General features: G+C 43.2%; 2 long non-coding RNA genes across 6 annotated transcripts in view; one reads left to right on the top strand and one right to left on the bottom strand.

The window, feature by feature from the left end:
• The window catches only part of LOC127066381 (uncharacterized), a 576,444-nt gene that overhangs the window by 298,857 nt on the left and 259,554 nt on the right, over positions 1-18,033 (top strand). The window lies entirely within an intron of this gene.
• On the bottom strand, positions 2,584-9,383 carry LOC127066382 (uncharacterized). 2 transcript variants are annotated; one of them, XR_007782376.1, is made up of 4 exons: positions 8,663-9,383; positions 6,262-6,352; positions 5,253-5,547; positions 2,584-5,143 (listed from the first exon to the last, which is right to left on the bottom strand). It is a non-coding gene; the product is annotated as an uncharacterized LOC127066382 (long non-coding RNA). The 2 variants fall into 2 exon arrangements; XR_007782375.1 differs by lacking the exon at positions 8,663-9,383 and having other exon boundaries at positions 6,262-6,771.

Raw genomic sequence — 18,033 nt, 5'->3', positions numbered from 1 at the left:
AATAACTATGGAAATCGCTGCAAGGCTCGGTTCTCACACCGTCGTCGCTTCTTCCTTCGTCACTTCGATACTCACTGTTCGTTGCTGTTAAAGTATCCTTACCTTTTGCAACCCCTTCCTTCTTCCGTTCTTCCTTCCATCTTTTCCTCTCTTACAAGTAAACACACGTGCCCGTGAGAAAGATGCGCGAAACATGCAGCAAAAAAGTCTCCTCGTTATTCCTTTCTCATAACTTTCGATTGCATTTTTTAAAAACGAGATCGCTAAAGCGTAGTAAACGTGAAGACACGTAAAAAACTCGTGTACGATTTAACGTAAAAAATCATCCATGAATACGTTTTTTTTATACACAGCCGCCGATCAAAATCATACCGTTTTCGAAATACACGATCACTCTTGCTGGCAACTCGTAGCGCACGACTTAATGGTATCGCGTATACCGTGCGCACATTGCCGATATATATATAGAAAGATACTTGGCTCGCAACATTCGATCAACTATGAGATATCATTCACGGTGAGCTTAAGCGTACGCTTCTGACTTACGGAAGCTCCGAACTCAATTCGATCCTGGCAAATTAATTTTACAGGAAGATATCTCATTCAACCATACTTTGTGGCGTACTTAACCATGAAACGACACGTTTCTATACGAACAGAACGAGAATCTATTTCCTTTTCGTAACGCAAGATATCAATGACTTTAATCGCGTGTCCTAATTCAAGAACTTGATATCGATCGATCGTGTGTGTGTTTTTGAAATACATTATGAGAAATGAAATGAAAACGAAAGGTATTTAATTAAAAAAAGAACGACGATAGGATCATTCAGATCGATTCGCTCGAATCTCGATCTTCCCATCGATCCCATCGCTCGTCTGGCCTCCCTTGATCGATGCTTATTATAACAGACGATATATTAAAAGGAATGGCGCGCACCGACTTCGCAATTATCGCGATACATATTTCACTTCGAAGATAATCTTTCGTAAGGCCCCACCTAAACGCAAATAGCGGGGCGTAACCTCTTGAAATTCAAAGCTCGATATCAAACGTGCAATTATCGCTTCTAAAGCGCTAATCAGTGGGCACTTCGTTGAACGTGTAAACGGGAACGTATTTTCAAGCGGGAACGTTAAACTGTGTGGTGTGCGCATATCTGCTCGCTCGTGCCAGGACAAGGACAAAAAGAAAAGAGAAAGAGAGACGGACAGGCAGACAGACAGAGGGAGAGAAAGGGAGAGAGAGAAAGAGAGAGAGATTAAAAGGGAGAGTAAGAGTCGAATAGAAACGGCGAGCTTATAAATGCAAAGCTCGTACTGAGAAACAGTCTCGCTCGGGAAAGGTCAAGCAGACGCGGTGCATTCCGTCGCACTGGCCCCTGTGTATACTAATTTCCAGACTGTTTGATAGATCTTAGGTGATTGTTAATTATGTTTAAACAGCTTGTGATATAGCTCGAGTTAGGGGTGGTACACGCTCTGATAAGCCTCAAAGCCAGTATTAATTCAAGTACCTTGTCCAAACGTTTCCGAGGCTAGTCCTAGCAAATTAGACAAATACAATTCGGAGACGACACTGAGTTTAGTTAAGGACGTATCTTTATTCTCGTTTAACCTACCCATTGCGAGAGACGCGTGAACACATGTCCAAGTGGTTCGTTAGGTTTAAATCAAAAGCAAAGCTCGTAAATTATTTGGATTAAGTGGTCCTTTTAGAAACGACAAATAAACCGTATTGTTTTAAGGCCGCGTAAAGGAATGGAGGAATAAAAGATACATCGGGAGGATCGTGCAAGGTGCATCGAGAGACTTTATACCGCAGAGTCTTTATACCGGCTCGTTTTGTTTTTCGTGAAACCAAAACGAGGGCTTCGATCTCGTAAAGTTTCTTCCAGAGTCAATGCAGGGTGTTCGCGAAGAGATTATTATTGCTGGGTGGGTAGGCGAAAACAGCCTCTCCGAAGTAAGAACGCGAGAAAACGAGCGGCAGGCGAACGCCTAGCGAGTGTTACTGCCAAACGTAGCTGCTATCCGACCGATGGGTTATATTCTTGAAGCTGCATAGCCGGTTTTATGAGCGTAGTACGCACCCAGGATTGGAGATAGCTTTCTAGAGATCTCGCATAGTCCGGACACGGTATATCTACTACATTGTGAGTAAGAAAAGCGAAGAAGCGCGATATTCTCGCGCAAGATCTCGTCTATGAGCTCAACTCTTATACTTTTTACGACTGAAAATATTTCGCGGAGGCGGACTGCTACTTGGCATCGTTGCACCTATTCTATTCTTCGTACGATCTTACTTAAATCAGATTCTATCGTAGCTCCTTCGAATGTCTTTTTGCTTTGTACTTTATATTTAAATATCTGAAATATCTCGCTCGGTAAGCGAGGATTCGGGCATAAGAAATCTTCTTTTATAGCTATTCGGCTGCGATGTCACAAATTACAATCTTAATTACAAATCGCAACCACAATCACAAATTACAAATCATAATCGTAAATATAGTAATACCTATGCAAATATACAAAGAATTGTTCGTTTGATAATATAGAATAAACGATGAACAGCGATATAGAAAATCTGAGACCTTATTATTTTCTTCTACGAGAATCTTCTACGAGAGAGGATCAGATGGTCGAGTTTTAGTTGTCGAAAGAAATATAAAGAGATCGTTCATGATTCTCGAGAGATACGCGATAGTTTCGAGACAACTGGAAGAGGGAAATAATCGATTAAAAGTTTCCACCTAATTTCGTTTAATAAATCTTGATCGGTCGATGTTTATCGATCTTTTATCTTCTCCAAACTGGATATCAGAGAACCTTAAAACTTTATCGAGGAAAGGACAATCGGCCTAGTGACTTGATTTATTCCTTATCGATATTTCTCCGTCTTTCTCTTTACCCTTTTATGTAGGTGAAAGTAGTAGTAATTATGGTCTTAGACAATGATCCAGCACACCTAAACGTACCTTCGACAGATTTACGCGTGTTTTAAACATATTTTAACGTTTATACGATTCCCCCAGGATAATTCACTATGCGCTAATTTCTCCGCGCGCTAAAATCATTCTCGAAAGATATTACTTTCTCGTTCGTAAATAAAATAAACTATAAAGCGCTTGAACTGACGTCGTAAATAACATCTAACTTCGCACTTACCGGCTTAGCAATGTATGTACATACGGCATACTATCCGGAGGACTACTATCCGGTTAAGATTTTGTGGTCGTCGTAATGTTATGTTTATGTATAGGCATATGGTCTTCTCATTAAGAGCTTTAACGTCTGCATTTATGAGGAAATAAAAGCGATCTTTCTTACTCCCTCTATCCAGCAATTTTCCAACTTTAAGAACGACTAATTCACTAATTAACTTCGAATTTGTGAATATCTATGATCCACCTCCGTGATATCGTATTACGACGCTCTTCAACGTCTGACCACCATTGTTTCGTAGAACATTCTAAAGCCGCTCATATCTCCAGCAGATCGCATTATTGATTTAACTTGACACTACTATATCTAAAGTATCTGTTTCCTACGAAGTTAACAATGGTCAGCGTTAATGAGCAACAAGCAAGGTAGAGAGAGAGAGAAAGTCACGCTTACACTACGTCATTGTAATTTACTATTGACAAACGTTATCTCCGTTACACTTCACGTAACGCTCTCTTTTTACTCGGCTTTTCGAGCATGCATTTTCTTTCTCCTTGCCAACTTATTACGTATTCACGAAAACAATATTTTCGCTTATCTCGATCCTAAATTATATTCTCTTTTTCTTTTATCGCTCTATTTTGGTCTTGCTCGAAGTAACCTCGAAAAATAATTTTCGCGATATTTTCGCGAATGAAGGGGCTTTACTTGTATTCGCGCTCGAAAAGCAATTCATCGACCTCTACCTTTCTTACACCAAGGCCGTTCCGAACCGCCATTTCTTCCTTTTCCAATCAATGTACCTCTTCGTTCCGCTTCTCCCACCTTCTCCGATCATCCTCGGTAATTTAACTCCGATTCTCCTCTATGCGAGGTATTACACCCGGAGATATTATTACTGGAGATATTTTCATCTCGCATGTGAAAGGGGAGAAACGAGAGAAAATGAGAAAGACAGAGAGAGAGAGAGAGAGAGAGAGAGAGAGAGAGATCGGATGTTATTTTTCAAATGTTGACTTCATATTTTACGAGTCGATCAAATAAAAGTTACCTAGGTATATATTCTTACTCATTTATTATCTCAAATTTAATCTCGCAGCTGATACGCTCGACGATATTTTTCATTTTCGTTTCATTTATTCACTTCGCAAATAAAAGGAAAAATAAAAGTATGTCGGATTAAATAGAAGAGAGTAAATTTTCATTATGCTTTCTACGTTAAGAAAAGTTACTTTCAAAGGTTCGCAAGAAAGTTATTATCCTATTGGAACCAGTAGCGCTACATAAGATGCACCAGTGCACCATTGCCATGGCCTTCTAGAATAACTATAAATATTTTATAGCTTGCATCCCCTCTCTTTCTCGAGGGGTTCGAGCCCACGACTTTTCCGATATAAAAAGCACGCAAGATATTTTCTCGTCCGACACATTTATACCGCAACGAGGGGGCGGCATCGTTGTAGCAGGTGCAAACGCGATATCTTCTCGTCGTGATCGTCGTCGTCGTCGTCGTCGTCGTCGTCGTCGTCGGTAACGGTGCCTTAGAAGTTTTAAATTACTCGAAGAGAACGGGCGGGTATCGTTCAAAGGCGGCAGCAACATGCACACCCGACTGGCATCTCCTTCGATTTTCTTTCTCGTTGAACTACCACGAAGGCTCTGGTAATTTTGCTCTGTGACGCTGCAGAATTTATTACGCAAATAAGACGTATCTCTTTCGTTCGATCAATACGTCGGGAACGTGTCTTTCGAAATCTCCTTCGTGGCTCCGTACAAAAGAACTCTCTCGATATTTCTCTTTCTCATTCTGTAGTCTCGACGTAGCTCATACAAATCGTCCGGCGCTAGAGGAATCGTTGCGAAAACTAATTCTTTTGCAATATAATCCGTATGCATAAGTAAGTAGTCGGTATGTGGCACGTAATTTGCACTTACGACGAATGTTTCCTCGTTGAGGGCGACTTGGTCGAATCGAGCTCTAAAAATAAAATTAGTACCTATATGCAAATACGTTGGTATACTTTTTTATCCTTGAACAGCGCATCCAATCGACTAATCTTACGAGGATCTCTTCCATAAGCGCGTACCTTCGATACATTCTCCATAATTGATGCGCGTATCCTATACGCGTTATCTTGATGTCTTGTATCTACAGACACCGTGGGCCGATCCATCGATAATTATTAATTTCTCGACTTTCTGAGCACACGAATATTCGACGTGGCGAGTAATAATTACCGTTCGTCTTAATAAGCTTTTATAATAGCATCGTAACACGCACGGCCGAAATAACACGTTAGCCAGATACACACCATCCATGGATCATTAACGGCGGCCATTGTCTTACAACCTGACGCTTTTAGAATGGAGAATGGGAAGAGGCTGAAAAGAAAAACATTTGAAAAAAATCTAATATCATGGAAATTCAAATTAATTTCTCTTAACAGCGTTTCTAAAGTTGATACGGTTAAAGCTGTTACGCTCGAAGCGGCACTTCACTAATGAACAAAGTTCATTACTATGCCAGCATTATCTTGTTTAACGCGAAAACGACGTTTCGCGTAGACACAACGACAGAGTGGAAATTACCTGAAGAAGAATCCCCTTATCAAATAAAAAGGCGGGTATGCGAAAGGGGAGGGTGAGAAAAAAAGAAAGAGCGGAAGAGAAAATGATGCGAAGAGAAGAAAAGAGGAGGCGCTCGAGCTTACGAACGTGCGAACTGACAGGAGTTCATCCCAGATATCCAGAGGGATGATTCTCGTTTTGCGGCTATGGTGAATTTTTTTTTCCGACTCTTTGCATCTTCACCGAGAGGATATACTTACGGCGAGCGTACTCATTATTTCCCATCCGTTCCCTCGGCGAAGACCTCTTCTTTCATATTTAACCCGTCCGTCGCTTCGGAGATTTCGACGCGTTTAATTTAATCGGTATCGACGCCCTCGACCGAGTGAACCATGCAAGTTGGGGGATCGCTCAACACGAAATACACACACTCCTCTTATTTCACTTATGCAACTCGACGCTCTCAGATCTCGCTCGGGCGGAGGTTATTTAAAATCCAAGTTTAAAGAGTAGCTTCGTAATACTTACCGTACACTCCTCTCTCGTACTCTCTCCCTATTGCTCTCTTTGCAAAAGATAAAGAAACGCATAATTCCTTTGTAACTTTCTCTTAGCCAAGCTGCAACATATTCGATAGATTTATCGACGTGACTGGATCTATAAAGAATCTTAAAGATAAAAAGATGGAGAGAGAGAAAGGAAAGAAACGATAAACGTTAAATAAAGTGCGTGCCTTTGCCTCGGAGAAATTCTAAGTGTCTGCCGATCATCGGTTTTACTTTCGAACGAGTCCTTTCCAATTCGATCGCGATTCCCCCTCCTCCCTCCGCCCCGCGTTATAAAGATCGTACACGAACGAAATCTGTACGAGGCACGTATCTCGCTGGTAATTACATGTATTTACTTGAGAATAAATTCATATTCTCGTTCAAGATCCGAAACTTATGTTGAAAAAATGATGTTGCAAGTATCTCGCTTTCCAACTAAATACGTGATTCCCGATTTTAATACTCCATAGAAACTACTTCTCCTCCATCAATGGAAATGACGAAGAGATGAAATCCTTTATCTCAACTTCTACGTAAAACTCTCACCTTTTATGACTGTCACTTTAAGGCCGAAGCTTTACGGCCACGACAATTGCATATTTTACTCTGATCCAGCGTACTGACTTCGCCCGAGCGAAATTGAAGAGTCATATATTATACCGAAAGCCACTTTCGGTCTTATTCCGGCTACGTTTCCGGAAATTAACGCTCTTACGTTATACCGTTGAAAGAAAGTTTTTAATATACTCACTCATTTCTCTTCCTCATTCTTCTCAAATACTAACGTAATCGAGTCGAGTGCAATCATTCGAGTGTATCTTCATTTTGGCTTTGACGATACTATCGAAACTTTTAAATCACGCGGTTACTTTCGAGGAAGCAAAGAAATTCGAGAAAAAGGAGAAGATTTTAAGTATTTTCTGACGGGGAAAAAAGAACGATGGAGTAACCTCTTTGTTACGAACATTGAAAAACCGAGAGGAGGACAAAGTTGGGTGCATTGTATTGTAAGGGGTTGCCGGAAAACGATGGATTTGAAAAACGTTCCGACACGGTACGGCAGTTATTACCGGAAGAAAATCCAGGATGGTACGTTACGTTTCGCATTGCGAGGGAAGGCATTACGATTAATGAGCTTGGACGTTCGCCATCCCGGCGAATCATATAAGAAACACTCGCCCGTTTAAACGGTAATTCCATACTGTATCGTTTCTTACTTCTAGAGTGGGACAGAAATTCAAGAGGAAAGGGATAAAGCTGGAAGAAAGCAGAAAGGAAAATCGAGAGGTCGGTCTATGCGATAAACGACAAAGATCGTATTCTTATCCCGTTGGGCCCTGTATACAAGCACATATACATTTACGTTTGCAAGAGGGTTCTTAGATACTTGCTTAGCGAGCCTGTGTCTGCTTCCACGTTGTTCGCATAGTCAGCGTTATTTAGAGTGCGAGTTATTGTAGAGAGCCATGTATCTCCGTGACTCTATTTTCCTAACCAAGCCAGATACGCTCGTAAAGAAAATGCCGGTACTCTTTCTCTCTCGGTCTTTCCCGTAAGAGAAAAAGAAGAAAAGGAAATTTCGGCGAGAGACTTTCGTAGGAAGGACGTAAGAAGACATTCCCAGGTTTTTAATAGGAGCGCGGAATTCTCTCTGATTTTGGTACGTTGCCAAAGTTACAGAACGTGCCACGACACGAGACCATGACGACGAACACGTTGCAACGAAGACGAGAAATACTATACTGGGTGGAGTCAACTTGGCGTGTAACGCTCCGCGACAAACTCAAATATACCGATCACGTTTTGCTTCCTCAAAGCATCAGCAGCAGGAACAGTAATAGCAGCAGTATCAGCCGCTTACGTTCTAGCCTAAGTTTCGAGGAAGAATGGTTTCCAACTTTCCAAGAGACTTCCATTCAAACACTGCTTCGTGTTCGGAGCCGTCACAGCCTATGGGAATTTTACTCTCCTATCAAATCACCGAACAAGTTAAAATCGTGACACGACGACTCGCTAAAACGATACTCGAAGTGTAGAAAAATGATTTCCCGGGACGAAACGTTGTACTTATGTCGGGGTCGTGCGGAATTTTAATTAAACGAAAAAATGAAAGAGCTCGGACGCGTCCTCGTTATCGTTCGTATCTGCGAGAACATCTGCGATATGTATGCTTGTGTATATGTATTATACGGTTGTGGTATATTAGGCAGGTTATTAATCACGAGAGTAATTAACGCCTTCTCGGAAGTATGTCTGTATGCGAAGAGGAGGTTATCGAAAAAAGAAAAAAAAAAATGTAAAAAAAAGTGAAAAAAAAAGAGAAAGAAAGAGATGGAGACTAAATGCAGTAGAGTGCAGTAACTAAACGACGATCCACTCACCTACTTTTCTCGTCCACGTCATCCTTCCCGTCTCGCCTTCTGGCTAGCGACGCTATCTTTCTCCCTCTTTCTCTCTCACTTACTCACTCTCCTCTGTCTCTCTTTCTCTTTCTCGCTCCCTCTCTCTTTCTCGTACACGCGCGCGACCACTTTATCGAGTTAATCGTCGCGCGACGAGATACGCCTATGTAATTATGCCAGAGCTAATCGCCCGAAGGTGTAACGCGTAATTGGAATTCATTTACGCCAAAATAACGACGCGTCTACATCGACGTGGTATCGTTTGCCAATGAAAGAGACGTTCTCGCTGAGAGATCCGAAACGTACATTGGAACGTTAAAACTCATTGTCAGTTTTCTTTTTAATACGATAAAGATCGTTCGCTCGTTTATACCGGGGTCATCGTGTAAACCGTGAAATTTTAATTAACGGCAAACCATAGTATTGCGTTCAGTTCGAAGCGAATTCGCTGAAACGCTTCAACGAGCTTCACTTTTCCCGGTCAGGAAATCGTTTATTTTAACACCCACATATCTCTTTTCCTCTCGCTCTCACGTTCGGGTCGATTCGTTTCCGTCTTGTTTAACAAAACGAGCGATCTATCGCAAAGAGTTTGTCGGCGTAATGGAAGAAGTAGTACCTATAGCTGGTTTATGGAGACACGAAAGCTCTCGCGTTAATATGATTTATAATCGGCATGATTCTTTAATGGCTCGATATATAACGTTGTAATAAATTTATAAATCCACGCGCCATAGTCGATCTACAAACACATCTTTATACAAGAATATACGTACGTATATTGTTGCGGCATGCAATACATCGTATATTATCGATACAACGAACATATATTGTTATAGGTTGTTCGACACGTTTATTACATCAAGGATAGATACTTGATATATAGCAACGAAACTATCGTGTATCATTTGACGAATGTATTTTTTTCTCTGGGTTTCGATACCATATCAGCAAATTCGAAAAATAACTACGCGTAATGATCAATGAGACACGCAAAGAAAGGCTTCGCAGATATTTCTGGGCCAAGGATCGTCCGACAATACGTAAGTATATAACGCGATAAAGTACAAAGCTTGCCGGATGTTTGTCACATAGTATCTCCTCTTAGTGCGGTAGCGATCCATTAAGCGAGGACGTTTAAAAGAATTTAAAGCGGTATCGAATCTCCTTATCTCTATACCGAGATCAGATCGTATCCCGCTGCCTCCTCCCCTCCTACTCCTTCTCTCTGTCTCACTCGTTTCAGATTCTCCGCTTTTTATACTCTACGTCCGAAGGATTTTTTTCACGTAGAGTTAACACGGCGAAAAGGGAAGGTAGTCGATTCGGTTTCCCTAACGAGGTCCTTCACTTTAGGTATCCGTGTCCGTCCCGATATTGCATGCTCTGACAATCTTTCGGAGCCTGTTGCCGTTAACCCGTACCGCGTTACGAGTATACTCGCAGGAGGCTGGTAGTAGGGGTATGGACTTTGGCTTTGAGAAATGTTTTGGTCGGAGCCAATATCTCTACCATGCATCATTGCCATCGTCGTCTTCCGTACGAGGCTCGTATAACAAATAGGGGGAGAGAGGTGTGGAGAGAATGAGCACGAACGAGAGAAAAAGAGAGAGGGAGAGAGAAGAAATGTGGAACGGGACAGCCCTTGTCTCATGGTGTCTTGTTCCATTTTCGCGCGCACCAATCATCTGCATCGACAGGGCCTCGTTCAGGGCAAAAACTTGCTTAAATTCTGCTGCCACCGACTCGTCCGTGCGCGCACACGCTTGCACGCATACGCGCACCGCAACTTCGATGTCGTCGCCGGCCGGTCCTGGCCTTTTCGTAGCCCACTCTCGAAGGATGCAAATGACAGCCGACTGATTTACTCCTGCATCATTTTTACTCCGCTCCGCATGCGGATACCATCGCGAACTAAGCTCGATTTGGTCTTTTTGCCGATGTGAAGGGGGTCTTCCATCGAAGAAAACCCGGTACGACTTTTTCCGAAGTTACCTAAGCGGCATCGAAGCATCGTCCTTCTTAATCTCGTAATTGTCTTATATTCTTGCATGATTCGCGAGAAGACCGGGACTCTTTCTCTCTCTCTTTTAGTAATAAATTCCTAAGAAGAAACGCGACGCGTCCCCGAGAAACGGAGTTCGGATACATTCCACGCGGGATGTCGCATTCCAGGATCCTTCTTCTCTCTCTCTCTCTCTTTCTCTCTTTCTCTCTCTCTTTTTCTCTGTCTTTCTCAACCCTTTTCGCGTGTGTCTGCTTGGAGTTTATTGCAGTGGATGAGAGAAGAAGCAAGAACGAAAAAAGAAGAGCGAAAGAAAGGAAATCCGTAGACACGGATAGGTTACGTGGAAGCGGACATGGTCCCTGCGGACTTCGTAAAAGAGAGAAAGAGAGAAAGAAATAAAAAAATAAAGAAATAAAGAGAGAGAAATAAATAAAGAAAGAAAAGGAAAGAGAGAGAGAGAGAAACGAACATAGTTGCGTGCACGCGTGATCGTGAATCATAGCACCGCAGTCCATGAGTCTTGCCTCGCCAACTTGTTAGATTTATCACCCTTCGGACTCGCGAGGGATCTACTTTTCCGCATGTACCACGATAGGACGAGATAGGACGTTCCTGCTTCTGCCTCTGCTTCTGCACCTCCACTTCGCTTACGTTCTCGCGATGCCTATACGGAAGCGCGAGTCGATACACACGAACTGAATGCGCAGCATTTACTACTAGATTTTTTCTTCTTTTTTTTCTCAATCTTCTCCGTACAGCGAAACCCTTTGTTACACCTCCGTCCTTTCGATCTGTTTCGTAGAATCTCTGTTACTAAGAGAGTAGAAGAGAGACAGAGAGAGAAAAAGAGAGAAAAAGAGAAGGTGTATCTCATGGTATCGAGCTATCTCGAAGAAGCCACGAGGGAACGTATAATGCAGTGGGGAAGGTAACGGACCGCCGTGTAAACAAGGTGCGAATCTCCGTTTCTTCGGAATTCATCTTAACGGGCTGCTCTGCTCTTTTAAAATTTCCATAGCACGTTTTATTTCGAAAGAGAGGCGTTAATAGGACCGATGGGGGTTATAGCATCCGGTTTATCTATCGGCGATTCTGTCAGTGAGTACAAAGTCGTAAAGAGAAGAGTGCAATTGAAGGGTGGTGATAGTGGTTGTGTCTGGGGTGTAGGGTGAAGGCGAGTTGAATTAATAATCGGCTGATCGCTCGGATAGCGGTCTTTCATGGAACACGTTTGGTAGGTGGTAAAGGAGAAAGGAAAGGAGGTGGAGGGGTGGTAAGAAGATAGTAGAAGGTAGGTAGGCAATATGGACTTAGGGGAGGGCGAAGCTCTCTAAGAGTCGAGCATTGAGTTGATTTATGCCAGATGGTAGATAGCGCGCCAACCGATGCTGGCTGTTTTGCCTCGACAGAGTCTCGACTCGAGTACCAAGAGAACGAGCATCCAACCACCTTCGGGATATATCCGAGCTCTCGAGATGCACCGCGACAGCCTCCTGTAATACCAGCCTCGAGAGGAAGGTTCGAAGATAGACGGAGAAGAAGGAGGATTGTAACCCCATGGATCGTCGATCCTTTCGATCAGCGTGGTCGAACCCTCAGGGGTCAGCCGTTCACGTGACTTTCTATCTCGATACATTTTCATTAGCACACACTCTATCTCCTTTTCTCTCTTTCCGTTCTTCCGAGAAGAACGATGAAAGAACAAAACTTCCTGTTAAGTAACTGCGCACACGTTTAGTAATCACGAGGAACGAGTCTTCGAGGCAGGCATCAAAGACGATTCAATCTTCTTTTTCTCATCCCCCTCTCTATCTCTCTTTGCACGACTTCTCATTCACGTTTCACCTTGACAGTCCTCGTTTTCGAGACCTTTTCCATTGTAAATTTCTTCGGTTTCCCATTCCGAGATGAATATGTCGCTCCCTTAATACGAGAAACCGTACCGATATACACTTTCGACATGGTTATTCTCTCTCCATTTCTGTCTCTCCCTTCCGCTTACTCGATACTCGATAAAAGCGCGAGTAAGGAATGAGAAAGAAAAAGGAGGAGAATAAGAAGAATGGATACAGAAAACTCGATGCCTCGCGCATTGTTACCAGGCGGTCTAACGCGTGTAACGAGAGTCTCCCGGGAGGAATACGCGACGCCGTCTCTTTTTGCTGTGCTTTCGATCGCGGTAAAAGTCTCCTTCGTCACTTTCTTTTGAAAGAAAAGATCTCTCGCGGTGAAGAATAAAGAAAAAGGAGGGCTTCCGACGAGATCCTCGGAAATGTCCCCACCGATTCCTCATCCATCCTCATTTTTTTTTTTTGTTTAATATTTCTTTGCCTTCGATCGTGACGGACAAAAGCTACGTAGTTTTATTTCGCGGATATAGTATTATACCTTAAAATCGTCAAAATTCATCCGAGAAGAATTGCTATTTGAACTTCTCTTGACGGACAAGAGGTTTTTCCGTTGGCACAAAATTCCCTAGAAAATCCATTAGCGCGACTCATTCCTCTCGTTTCCTCTTCCTACTCGCGAGCCACTGAGAATACGAGAAAATGAGGGAAGGAGAATGAGAAAGAAAAGGGAGAGTGGGATAGAGTAAAACTAAACAAACAACATTTGGTAGGAGCCAGCCCCCGGTTGCTCGAAAAGCAAAGTCGTTCGTTCTGCTTCGTAAATCAGCTTGTCGTTTCGAGGCGGCAGACGATACCAACAGGCAGACAAACTCCTCGCTCTCACGGTCTTCCAAAGCAACGCGAGAGATCGAAAGCGCGTCACTGTCGTCGTTCTCCGCCTCCTCCTCCTCCTCCTCCTCTTCGTCGTAGTCTCGTTGTCTTCTTCGTCTTCGTCGGTGTCGGCCGACGACGAGAGCGTGCTCGGAGCGCGCAAAAGCGGTAGCAAAAGGTGGTGATCGTGCTGGAAGGTGGATGTGAAACACAGTTGGATCGAAAAGGGTAGGGAAAGAGACGAGGATACGGGGACGAGGGGAGAAGGCGAGCGAGAAAGAAAGTCGGATAGCTGTCAACGAGCATTGAAAAATGTGCTAAGCCCAGAAAAAGTGGCTCCCGTGCCTGCAAGCGCCGACTCTCGCCGTCCTCGCCTCCCTCTTTCTGTCTCTTCGCCCTTCTCTTTCTCTTCTTCGTTTCCTTCTCCTTCCATCTCCACTCTCAGTTTCTATTTCTCTCTCCGCCTCGTGCTCCTCCACCTAACTGGTCTTCTCCAGCCGTCCCATTACCTTGCAATCCTTACTTCTTACCTGCCTGTTAACCGACGATACAACAAAACGGTACAGGATCGGAGAATGTGGAAGAACGGCCAAGGCTACCAGCGTCATTAACATCTACACAAGTCCGCACTGTCTGCTTCTTAAACGCAATTTCGACGTGTATCCATATGTATGTAAATAAGAGCATCTCTCTTTCTCTTTCTCTTTCTTACCTCCCTCATGAGTTCCTTCAAAGTGCACGAAAGACGACCCTATATCTTCTTCCTTCTCTCTTTCTCAACAGCCCGTTCCATCCCGTGGGCGAAATTTTCGGTCGTACGATATCGACGATCCGAACTTAGGATCGACAGGAGATAAGAATAAGGGAGAGAACGTTCTCCTCGAAATTAGACTCAACGTTCATTTGCATATTGCGAATGATCGAGTCGATTGCCGAATTCCGAACGAACACATTCTGGAGAAGATAACCTGCTATTCTGACTCTAAGCCTCCCACTAAATAAGTCTTACGCAGGGCCAAAATAACTTTGATTCCTATGTACGACGAGATCGTGCACATAGTTACGGGAGCTTCGCGAAGAATTCACGCGGAGGCGTGGCGCGAAGAAAGAATTTTCACTGGCTAGGCGCAAATACGATGATTATCGAGAATCTTTCTATATTCCAATCGGAATTCTCGAAGGTATTCCTTATCATCTTTCCTTGATTACTTAGTTAGCTATGCGATATTATTTTATGAGGTGCGAGGAAGTACTAGAAATCATAAAAAAAAAATTATGACCTCTGTTAGAAAAAAAAGAAGGAAAGAAAAGAAATAAAATACGAAAAAAATGGTAATAAGCCAACATGCATAGAGGTTGAAAAAAGAAAGAAAGAAAATAACGAAGTGGCGATTTACGTGGACTTTGCCCGTATAGTAAAGCAATAACGAATTCTTCGACCATGAACTTGCCATAATCCTTTGCACGATGAAACACATTGGAATAAAGCTCTGGACAAAAGGTTAATAATTAACGATCGTAAAGGTTCGCGTGGTTCGAGCGTATAAGGTAAGAACGTTCGAACGAAGCTTTCGTAGTTTCGTTTTCTCGTGCATACAATCGAATACTATGTATGTATTTTACTGAGCACTGTGAAACTGAACGGACGAATATTTAAACGTTTCATTAATAACAAGTAATCTACCAAGATTCGAGAAAACGATTTTGCGAGCGTAAAAAGAGCTTACACGATTTTAATCCTGGATAATCGTTTGAAGTTTGGTCGGTACATGAATGGTAAAAGAATTTGACGGAGTTCGAGAGAGAGAGAGAGAGAGAGAGAGAGAGAGAGAGAGAGAGCGAGCGAGCGAGGGAATCGAAAGTTGGATATAACTAAAGATGAGTTTGGATCGAACTGAAAAAGGCGATTAACACGGACGGACTTAACGCCCGCTACATAGGGTAATTACAGTTCTGGCTCGGCGAAGGTGCCATAAGCTTTCGATTCATAGCAGGGCGTCAAGAGGTTAGTAAGAGGAAGGAGCGGAGAGGATAAGGATAAGAAGTAGAAGGAGATGATGGTGATGATGATGATGATAGTGAAGGTGGAAATATCAGCATCGATTTCAAGACGTTAACTAACCAACCGGTTAACGCTCAAAGATACCTCTTACACCCTTTTATCGTTACTTCTTCCCACCTTTCTCTCTCTCTCTTCTTCACCCTCGATACTTCTTCGTTGCGTGTTAAAGCTCTACACGCGCGCGTACAAACTCGCTTCTGATAATTGAGTCGCGAGTTTAACGGCGGACGCGACAAATGATGTATCGGCCGGTCGATTCGTTTCCCTCAGATAGCCGATCTATTCGATGTACGACTTTGCCGGTTTGAGCCTCGTGGATAGCGTACGTTTTCCATATGTGTCCGTGTGTATAGTATCATACAAGAGTGAGTTTCGAGACCTTCGAGCGCGCGCGCAAGCGGGCGCTATTAAATCGAGCGCTTGTCAACTCGCGAAAACTAACTGCCCGAAGCTCGCATCTGCATACTATCGAGATATCGTCCCCGTACATGGCAGGGCCTCTCATCCTGCCGGCAACTTTCGAGATGTTCATCTACCTGTGGTTTAATGTACCTATCCTCTCCTTTCCATATGCGCGATTCACAGTCTCGCTTGAATTGGAGAGAATCGTAGAACGAAATCAGATGCGATCGTTCTTCCTACATACGTGCATCCTCGTCTTCTCATCGTTTCCCATTCTTACCCTTTCGTTCTTCCTCAAGGCCAATAACTCGGTGAAAGTCATCCAACCGATCTCATCGTCGTCGCTGTTTGATCTAATAACGAAGGCCTAATCGGTGTCTTGCGAAAATCCATAGCACGGTACACGCTACCGTTACATATATGTATATAATTAGTTACGACACGAATGCAAGCATGATTTGAATCCATTTGGAAGATTGCCGGTCTCGTTAAGAAAAAAAAAACAGCGCTTAACATCGATGCAAGAAAAACCGTCGTTCCTCGATGACCGAGTGCACTTTCCTATTTCGAAACGACAACTAATCTCATTAGCACGCTAATGAGTATGAAAGTAGGTAAGGCTAGGAGGAGTCAGGAGGAGCCGTAAACAGCATCAACAAAGCTGGGTAGTTCTCGATCTCTCGTCACTTTGCCTTTCGAAGATCGCGCCGTTTCTTCTGATGGAAAACGAGTTTCTCGTTTTTCCTTTGTATTCGAGATCAAGGACGGTCGAACGTGTAGCAACCTACAAGGAATCGACGAAGATAACGTAGATGGGAAAGGCATCTCGGACAAATTCATAAAATAATCATAACGATACCGTCGTCATTATTGTTATTATTGAAAATGTTGGTCGGATAGTAAAGTCGGTTAATTTATCGAAATTCTCCAACGTTCAAGCTGTGTGACGCTTCGATAAAAAGGAGAGAAGGAATATCGAGGTACGGTCGTTAAGATAAATCGTGGATCGTCGGTTCGCAAACTTATTGCTCGTCGTCTCTTCGTCGATATTCTCTCGATCGCAGGAATATACTCGTCTTTGAATAGCGATGCACGTAATCGAGAGATAAGAGTCGAAAGCACGCTTTAAAAAGCCATACGCGTTTCTCATTGAGACGTTCTTCTTTTTCTTCGCTCGATCTACTCGAATGCCACAAATACTAACTTGCTCTATTCACCGGTGAACAATCTCACGTACCTAATGCAAGAATCTTCTTTGCGAGGGTGGACTATCTCGCGTTCCCGGTGACGTAATTATCATTGGCTCGCGCGTCGGACGAACGCGTCGTGCTGCAAAATGAGAATGGAGTGGGAGGAAAGGGGATGAAGTCGAGCTGCGAGCCGCCTTTGCTCGTTTTTGTGAGCGAAACTCGAGGTAAACGGTTGCCGGTGCACGCCATTAAGTAATGCAGTCGGTTTCTTCGACTTGTCGCGTCGACGAGAGGCATCCAGACCTCTCTCTCTCTCTTTCTCTCTTTCTCTCTTTTCTCCCTCCCCTTCTTTTGCAGGTTCACGATCGTACGAACTTGTTTCAAGTGTGGTTTTCGTTTCCACCTTCTTCTCAGTTCGTCCTTGTCCACTTCTTTTCTCTTTACCCTCTCTCTCTCTCTCTCTCTCTTCTTCTTCTTCTTTTGGTCTCCTTGCTCGTCCAGCTCTTTCCTCGCGTAGGATCGTACGAGAAGTTTTTTATTCGCGCGTTTCGAAGGAGCGCGCGACACGAGAAACAGGTTAAGAGCAGCGCTAATGGCGTTAAAGCGAGGATACCTTGCCGGAGGTAAAGTTATACGCGAAGTATATCTCGTTGACTTTTGAGAAAGATTCCTCGACAAGAATTAGGGTTACAGAGGGTGAAGATGCGAAGGAGATACCTTCTTCGAATTTAGAGAAAACGAAAAACTTAGATTACGTACGTAAGTAGGACGTACGTAATCATACATCGCGTGATCAACGTGTCCGAGATTCTCCGAGGTAGGAAAAAGGATTCGCTCCTTTCCGTGAAATTATCCAAAGTTCTGCGAAATAACAGTATACTCTTGAAAGAAATATTTCGTTTAATATCATATATATATATATATATATATATATATATATATATATATATAAGCACTTTGCGTAAGCG

The sequence above is a fragment of the Vespula vulgaris genome, chromosome 9, assembly GCF_905475345.1.
Source record: "Vespula vulgaris chromosome 9, iyVesVulg1.1, whole genome shotgun sequence".
In the NCBI taxonomy this organism is placed as follows: Eukaryota; Metazoa; Arthropoda; class Insecta; order Hymenoptera; family Vespidae; genus Vespula; species Vespula vulgaris.
The sequence above is the reverse complement of the archived record's forward strand: the minus strand, read 5'-3'. Positions and strand labels throughout refer to the sequence as shown.